Consider the following 6,969-nt stretch of genomic DNA (forward strand, 5'->3'; position numbering starts at 1 on the left):
CTCTGCCTCTGCCTCTGCCTCTGCCTCTGCCTCTGCCTCTGCCTCTGCCTCTGCCTCTGCCTCTGCGAGTGACTGGATTAAATACATTCATCACCCAACCTGGCCTTTCTAACTTCTTCCTTATACATCTTTATATAACAGTCAAAAATCTCTTTTCTTCTGCCCCCTTACGTTCTTGGTTGGCAACTATGGTTGTTTGAATGAGAATGTCCCCCATAGACTTATTTGTTTGTTAGTTGAGCCTCAGTTGGTGGAACTGTTTGAGAGGTATGTTCTCGGAGGAGTTGTGTCACTGGGCGGCTGGCTTTGAGGTTTCAAACTCCCATGCCATTCCAAGTTCTCTCTCTCTCTCTCCCTCTCTCTCACCCTCTGCCTTGAGCTTGTGGATTAAGATTTGAGTTCTCAGCTGTTGCTCCAGCACCTTGCCTTCCAGCCTGCCTGCTGACATGATTGTCATGGATTCTAATACCCTGAACCTGTATGCCCCAAAGTGAACAGTTTCCTTTATAAGTTTACTTGATCACAGCAATAGAATATTGACTAAGACAGAAGTTGGTAACAAGGAGTAAGATATTCCTGTAACAAACCTGGAGTCATCAGCCTCTCCAGCCAACACTTTACCCAATGAGCCATCTTTCTAGTTCTATTGTTTAAGAGAAAATAGAGCCATGACATAGCTCAGTTGGTAGGATGCTGACCAACCAGCCTCAGCACTACAAGCTGGGAGAAAAAAGCAATAAATTCCAGCGAAGGGAAAGGACAAGACTAAGACTGTGGGAAAGCAGCTAAGAAGAAGATTAATGGATGGGACAAACAATCCAGGAAAACTCATCGCACTGAGTCTTCTTGCGCCACTTCTGCTAAGTTTCTGTGACTATTGGTGATCACAACACAGATGTATGTCATGCTATTATCCAAACAAGGAGCAAGGGTGGCTTGCCTTGCATCTGCCTTTTTCAATTAAGCTTTCACTTGGGTAGGTTAGCAGTACTCAAATAATGCTATTCAAATCGATCCCAGGTGGCAGCACTCCTCGATACCCTCCCCAACGTTCTGGGTTCTCAAATGAAAGACACACACATGCAGCCTTATATTTTAATATGCCTTAAACAGGTCAATGGCTGGGCCACTTCCAAACTTCCATGTTCCAGTCACATACTCCCCTCCAATATTCTTGAATTATTACTAAAACACATATTTCATCTTGGCTGTCCTGGACCCAGACCTTCAACCCTCTCGGGCTGAATTCCCCAACACCTACATAGGCTGTGCTTGCTGTGGTCTATGTATGGTGCCTCTCAGACCTGGTCTCTACTCCTTTCCCAGCATGGCGGCTCTCCCTCCTGCTCCTTCCTCAGTCCTTTGCCCAGGAATCCTAAAGTCCTGTCACTGTCTCCTTGCCCAGTCAACAGCCACCGGCAACTTTATTTACCAATCAAAACCAACTGGGGGCAGGGACCCTCAGTGTCTTACATGCAGACATGAGGATTCTTGTGTAATTTGGGGGACCAATTAACACAATACATGTAGCTTTAGACTAAATCCACAACAGGGTCGTCCTTACTTACACCAAAGTTGCACATTTGAGGTAACACATTCTCCTATCCTTTGCCTTTCCATATTCTTGATATTGCCAAAAGATCCCTATTTTTTGCTGGAAAAGGATATTGTAGTGAATGTGTTTAGTGGAAAGTCCAGCATCCTTCTAATTCATAGCTTCTTACACTGTAGTGTGATCCCACTTGGGGAGGTGTGACTGAATGTAGGGATGGGAATAAAAGGCTTTTGGATGTTCAAGGACCAAAAACGTAACAGAAAAATCAAACACACAGAGAACCTGACCTGTTTCTGACTCCCCTTGCTTTTGTTGCCATCTGACCCCACTGAAGCCTTGGCTCTGAACATACACTGTGTATGCTGTGTACTGCTGATACAGTGTAGCCACACATGGCAGTGAGCAGTCACTGAAACAGCTTGGCTCAGAGTGGAGACTACTGTATGTTATCCATATTAGGAACTGCACTATTTTAATTGTGTGTATGAAGATTTCTGTTCTTATGGAAACATGAAAGCTTAATTACAGAAAGCAAACACTTTTAAAATATATTTGCACTATCGTTCCTCAGTAAGTATCAAGTTAGTGTATTTTTAGATTATATTAGAATATTTGACTTTAATTTTAAAATATAGATATTATTGGGTCTGCCATGGTGGCACTCGCCATAGATCCCAGGACTTGAGAGGCAGAAGCAGGAGGATTCCTGTGAGTTTAAGGCCAGCCTGGGTGGTTTGAATGAAAATAGCCCACCATGAGCTCATAGGGATAGCACTATTAGGAGATGTGGCCTTGTTGGAGGAAATACTTCACTGGTGGTTGGCTTTAAGGTTTCAAGTGCTCAAGCCAGGCCCAGTCTCTCTCTCTCTCTCTCTCTCTCTCTCTCTCTCTCTCTCTCTCTCTCTTTCAACTATTCCCCTTGGGCTGCCATGCCCTCCACCATGACAATAATAGACTAGATCTCTGAACTGTAGGCCAACCCCAATGACATGTTTTCCTTTGTAATAGTTACCAAGGTCATGGCATCGCTTTACAGCAATAGAAACACTAAGATACCTACATAGTGAGTTTCAGGTCATCAGGGGGCTATACAGGGAGTTCCTGTCTAGAATAGACTAACAGAACCTCACATTGGGATGGGGGAGGAATGGGATGTGTGGTTGTAGGTGAGTATGTGTGTTCCGCTAACATATTCTGAGTCAGAGAACAACTTGCAGGCACCAGTTTTCTCCTTCTACCTTGTGAATCCAGAGAATCTTACTCAGGCAGTCAGACACTGAGCCATTTCACTGGCCCAAAGCGTTTGATTTTTAAAATTGTCATTTGAGTCTCTGGCTTGGGTTCTATTTAAAAATCACTAAGTGAATTTTGACTCGGGGTTAGGAAAGATGTTTCCAACAGTTTCTAAGATGATCCTAAACATGCGTGTTCCATTTTTATAGTATATATGCATGCAAAGGCGGGGAGGGGGAAATTCTTAGCATTAATGGCTATAAATCAAAATATCAACCGATTTAAAAAATGTCAAAGATAGTTTATGTTCTGCAGCATCAAATATTCAGCCAAGATTTAATTATTTATGTAAAAATAAGTAAGTGCGTGCATCTTGCTGATGGGAAGGATTACACTCATCTTTAACAAGTGGCAAAATGACACACAGACCAAATAATTGCTTTAAAATACATTTCTTTATGATTAATTTTCTGTCCATGTTTAGATTGTATCCTTATTTTATATATTTGTATATCCAGGGCTGTATAAAAATTTTCTCCGGCTAAAAGGGGTTACCAGTGGAGAAAGCTGAAGAAGTTCTTCACTAACTGCTAGCCACGTTCGGGAGGGATGCATGCACAGAGGAGCTTTGGTGTTGCTTGCAGATAGCAAGAATGTGAAAGTTTAAGTTGAGCTTGCCCTCCCCTCAGCTTGCTGCCAAGTTCACCCACCAGGTTAAGCCGCCTCCTTTCTCCCTAGCTATCAAATAAAGGGAGGAACAGGGTAGCCACAGATGACACGACCTGGGAGAGAGTCGCCGTAGTGAGAACTCAAGAAAGCAAGGGCAAGGAGGATTCTTGTGGTCCCAAGTACTTTTACAATCTTGTGAAAAGATATTACATTCGTGTGCAATTGTGTCTTAACACTAGCAGCAACAACAACACACACACACACATACACCACACACACAGCAGCAACACACACACATACACCACACACACACACACAACAATAACACACACACAACCAAACAAGAAAGAAATACATGAAAGCAAAAGAGGAGATTTCTACTTCTGTGTAGGATGCAGGAGCTTTCAGCAGACCGGAGTTTCTGCCAAGAGAAACTGGAAAAACCAGGTTCAATTGAGGGAAAAAAAAAAAAAAAAAAACAGCTTTCAAAATCACCGCTGAGCTGGAGGAAGCAGTAAGTATAGGGAGGGGCTGAGGAGCCAGTGGCTACCACTTTGCTTCTGGGGCCAGCAGATCCACGAATGGGGTGGGAGCCACAAAGCAGCTCTGTCCCTAGAGGCAATGTCACAGCTGTCCCGTGGCGCACAGGACTGTTAAAAACTAAAGAGCAACATACTTGTGTTTTCGTCTGTCTCTCCCTGTAGGTTAGAAATCTAACATGTGGCAGGGTCTGTCTGCCTCCTCCTTGCTATAGTCCAGCCCTGCACTTGGCACACAGTACCCATTTAGGAATAGCTGTCCGATCGAATCAAACTGAAGCTAATTGAAACAGTGGATGCTTTCTGGCTGTGGATTCCTAAAGCATTTCTTCATGCTAGAGGTTCAGCTCTGTTTGGACTTTGCCCTCTGGTTCCCTCTGTAATACCTGGAAGCCGGGTGGGGTGGGGGTGGGGGTGGGTGGGGNGGGGGTGGGGGTGGGTGGAGCAAGCTCTAGTTCATACTTCTACTCCCAGGCCCAAGCCATCGCCCCAGGAGTCTCTCTCTAACCACAAGAGTCCTAGGTACTCACAGAGCTTCTCAGACTGTTCTGGGAACTGGAGGGCCATCCAGTTTGCTTCCTTCAACCCATTGCGCAATCTTGACAAGGTCTGGAAGGTCCCTCAAGTCCACCTGCTTCTCCTACACCTACAACAAGACCCTAAAGCCAGGCTAGCCCACCTTCAATCCCATCACCAGGCCTCTGGGTCACGCTCCACACTCTTGCTGTTCCGGGAACATCCATCCCACACCGGAGGTCCCTGTAAGTCCTCACTTGCAGGATGCACCAAGCACTGTGCTTTTCTGTATTTTATATCTTTTCCAGATAGAGAAATCCCCAAAACGAAAGACCCCAAAGCTGGGATTCACTCCCAGCCTTGTTGTTGTTACAGTCTTAGACCATCTGTTTTCTCATGCGACCGACTCGGTCTTTTTTGGCTTGAATCCAAAGTAGCAACTTGGAGCACCCCCAGACAACGCTCAGACAGTCAGGCCCGGGAAGACAGATTTGTATGATCAACATTTACATAGGGCTTAAAACCTTTGGGTGACAATGGCTGTGGGTGTGGGTGAACATGGAGCCCTAAAAAGTTGACATGGGAACTTCACACAGTCTCGCAGTGTTTCTCTAACCCCAGAAAGTCTGGGGTGCCAAGTAGAAGAAGTATTGCGCTGCCTCCAGAACCACGCAATAGAGTTGACTTGTTTTTTGTTTTTTGTTTTTTAACTGTAAATGATCTTAGAATGCTTGAAGTAACTTTAAGATTTTGGGCTGGGCCAAATTCATACATATGACCTGCATATCCTGGGTACATGTGGGTCATGGGCTTGAAGCCTGGACACGTCTGAGCCATACCTGGGGAGGCTGAATGGCTTGGTCTCTACAGAAGCTTCTCTGTACCATACCTGTTCTAAGCCGGTGGCCCTTTTATTTAATTTTTTCCAATTTTTTATTAGGTATTTACTTCATTTACATTTCAAATGCTATCCCGAAAGTCCCCCCTCCCCCCACCTGCTCCCCTACCCACTGACTCCCACTTCTTGACCCTGGTGTTTCCCCTGTACTGGGGCATATAAAGTTTGCAAAACCAAGGGGCCTCTCTTCCCAATGATAGCCGACTAGGCCATCTTCTGATACATATGCAGCTAGAGACATGAGCTCTAGGGGTCCTGGTTAGTTCATATTGCTGTTCCACCTATAGGGTTGCAGACCCTTTCAGCTCCTTGGGTACTTTTTCTAGCTCCTCCATTGGGGGCCCTGTGTTCCATCCAATAGCTGACTGTGAGCATCCACTTCTGTGTTTGCTAGGCCCCGGCATAGCCTCACAAGAGACAGCTATATCAGGGTCCTTTCAGCAAAATCTTGCTGGCGAATGTAATAATGTTTGCATTTGGTGGCTGATTATGGCGTGGACCCCTGGGTGGGGCAGTCTCTGGATGGTCCATCCTTTCATCTCAACTCCAAACTTTGTCTCTGTAACTCCTTCCATGGGTGTTTTGTTTCCAATTCTAAAAAGGGGCGAAATGTCCACACTTTGGTCTTCGTTCTTCTTGAGTTTCATGAGTTTTGCAAATTCTATCTTCTTGGGTATTCTAAGTTTCTGGGCTAATATCCACTTATCAGTGAGTACATATCATGTGAGTTCTTTTGTGATTGGGTTACCTCAATCAGGTTGATACCCTCCAGATCCATCCATTTGCCTAGGAATTTCATAAATTCATTCTTTTTAATAGCTGAGTAGTACTCCATTGTATAAATGTACCACATTTTCTGTATCCATTCCTCTGTTGAGAGACATCTAGGTTCTTTCCAGCTTCTGGCTATTATAAATAAGGCTGCTATAAACATAGTGGAGCATGTGTTCCTATTACCAGTTGGAACATCTTCTGGATATATGGAAGGTGGACTTTACAATAAAACTATGGAGTGGATTTCTGTCTCTCCCTTGGATCATATTCTGGGTGGATGTCTCATCCAGTAAGTTAGTTAGAGGATAGAGAGTGGCTTCCTGGCTCCCAGGTCAGACTCATCTCTCCCCGAAACCCTACCAGAGCTTCTACAGTCTCCAAAATAACATTCTCATGGATGGTTGAAGGTCTCTGGTCACTTGATCCTAGATGGATCCAGGCTCAGTCCAAAGCTTGGATGGAAGAAATGCTACATGTTACATTAGAATCTCCAGCCATTTCACCAAGGTCCCAAAATGAATGTGTGTGTGTGTGGGGGGGGGGGGGCTGGCTCAGTGATAAAGAGCACTGACTGCTCTTCCAGAGGTCCTGAGTTCAATTCCCAGCAACCACATGGTGGCTCACAACCGTCTGTAATGGGATCTGATGCCCTCTTCTGGTGCTGTCTGAAGACAGCAACAGTGTACCCGTATAAATAAAATAAATAAATCTTAAAAAAAAAAAAAAAGTTAATGTGGGCACCAAGACTCCCACGAAGCCCCCTGGGGCTTACTTTTTAACATGAC

Source organism: Mus caroli, chromosome 5 (genome assembly GCF_900094665.2).
Source record: "Mus caroli chromosome 5, CAROLI_EIJ_v1.1, whole genome shotgun sequence".
NCBI classification, from domain to species: domain Eukaryota; kingdom Metazoa; phylum Chordata; class Mammalia; order Rodentia; family Muridae; genus Mus; species Mus caroli.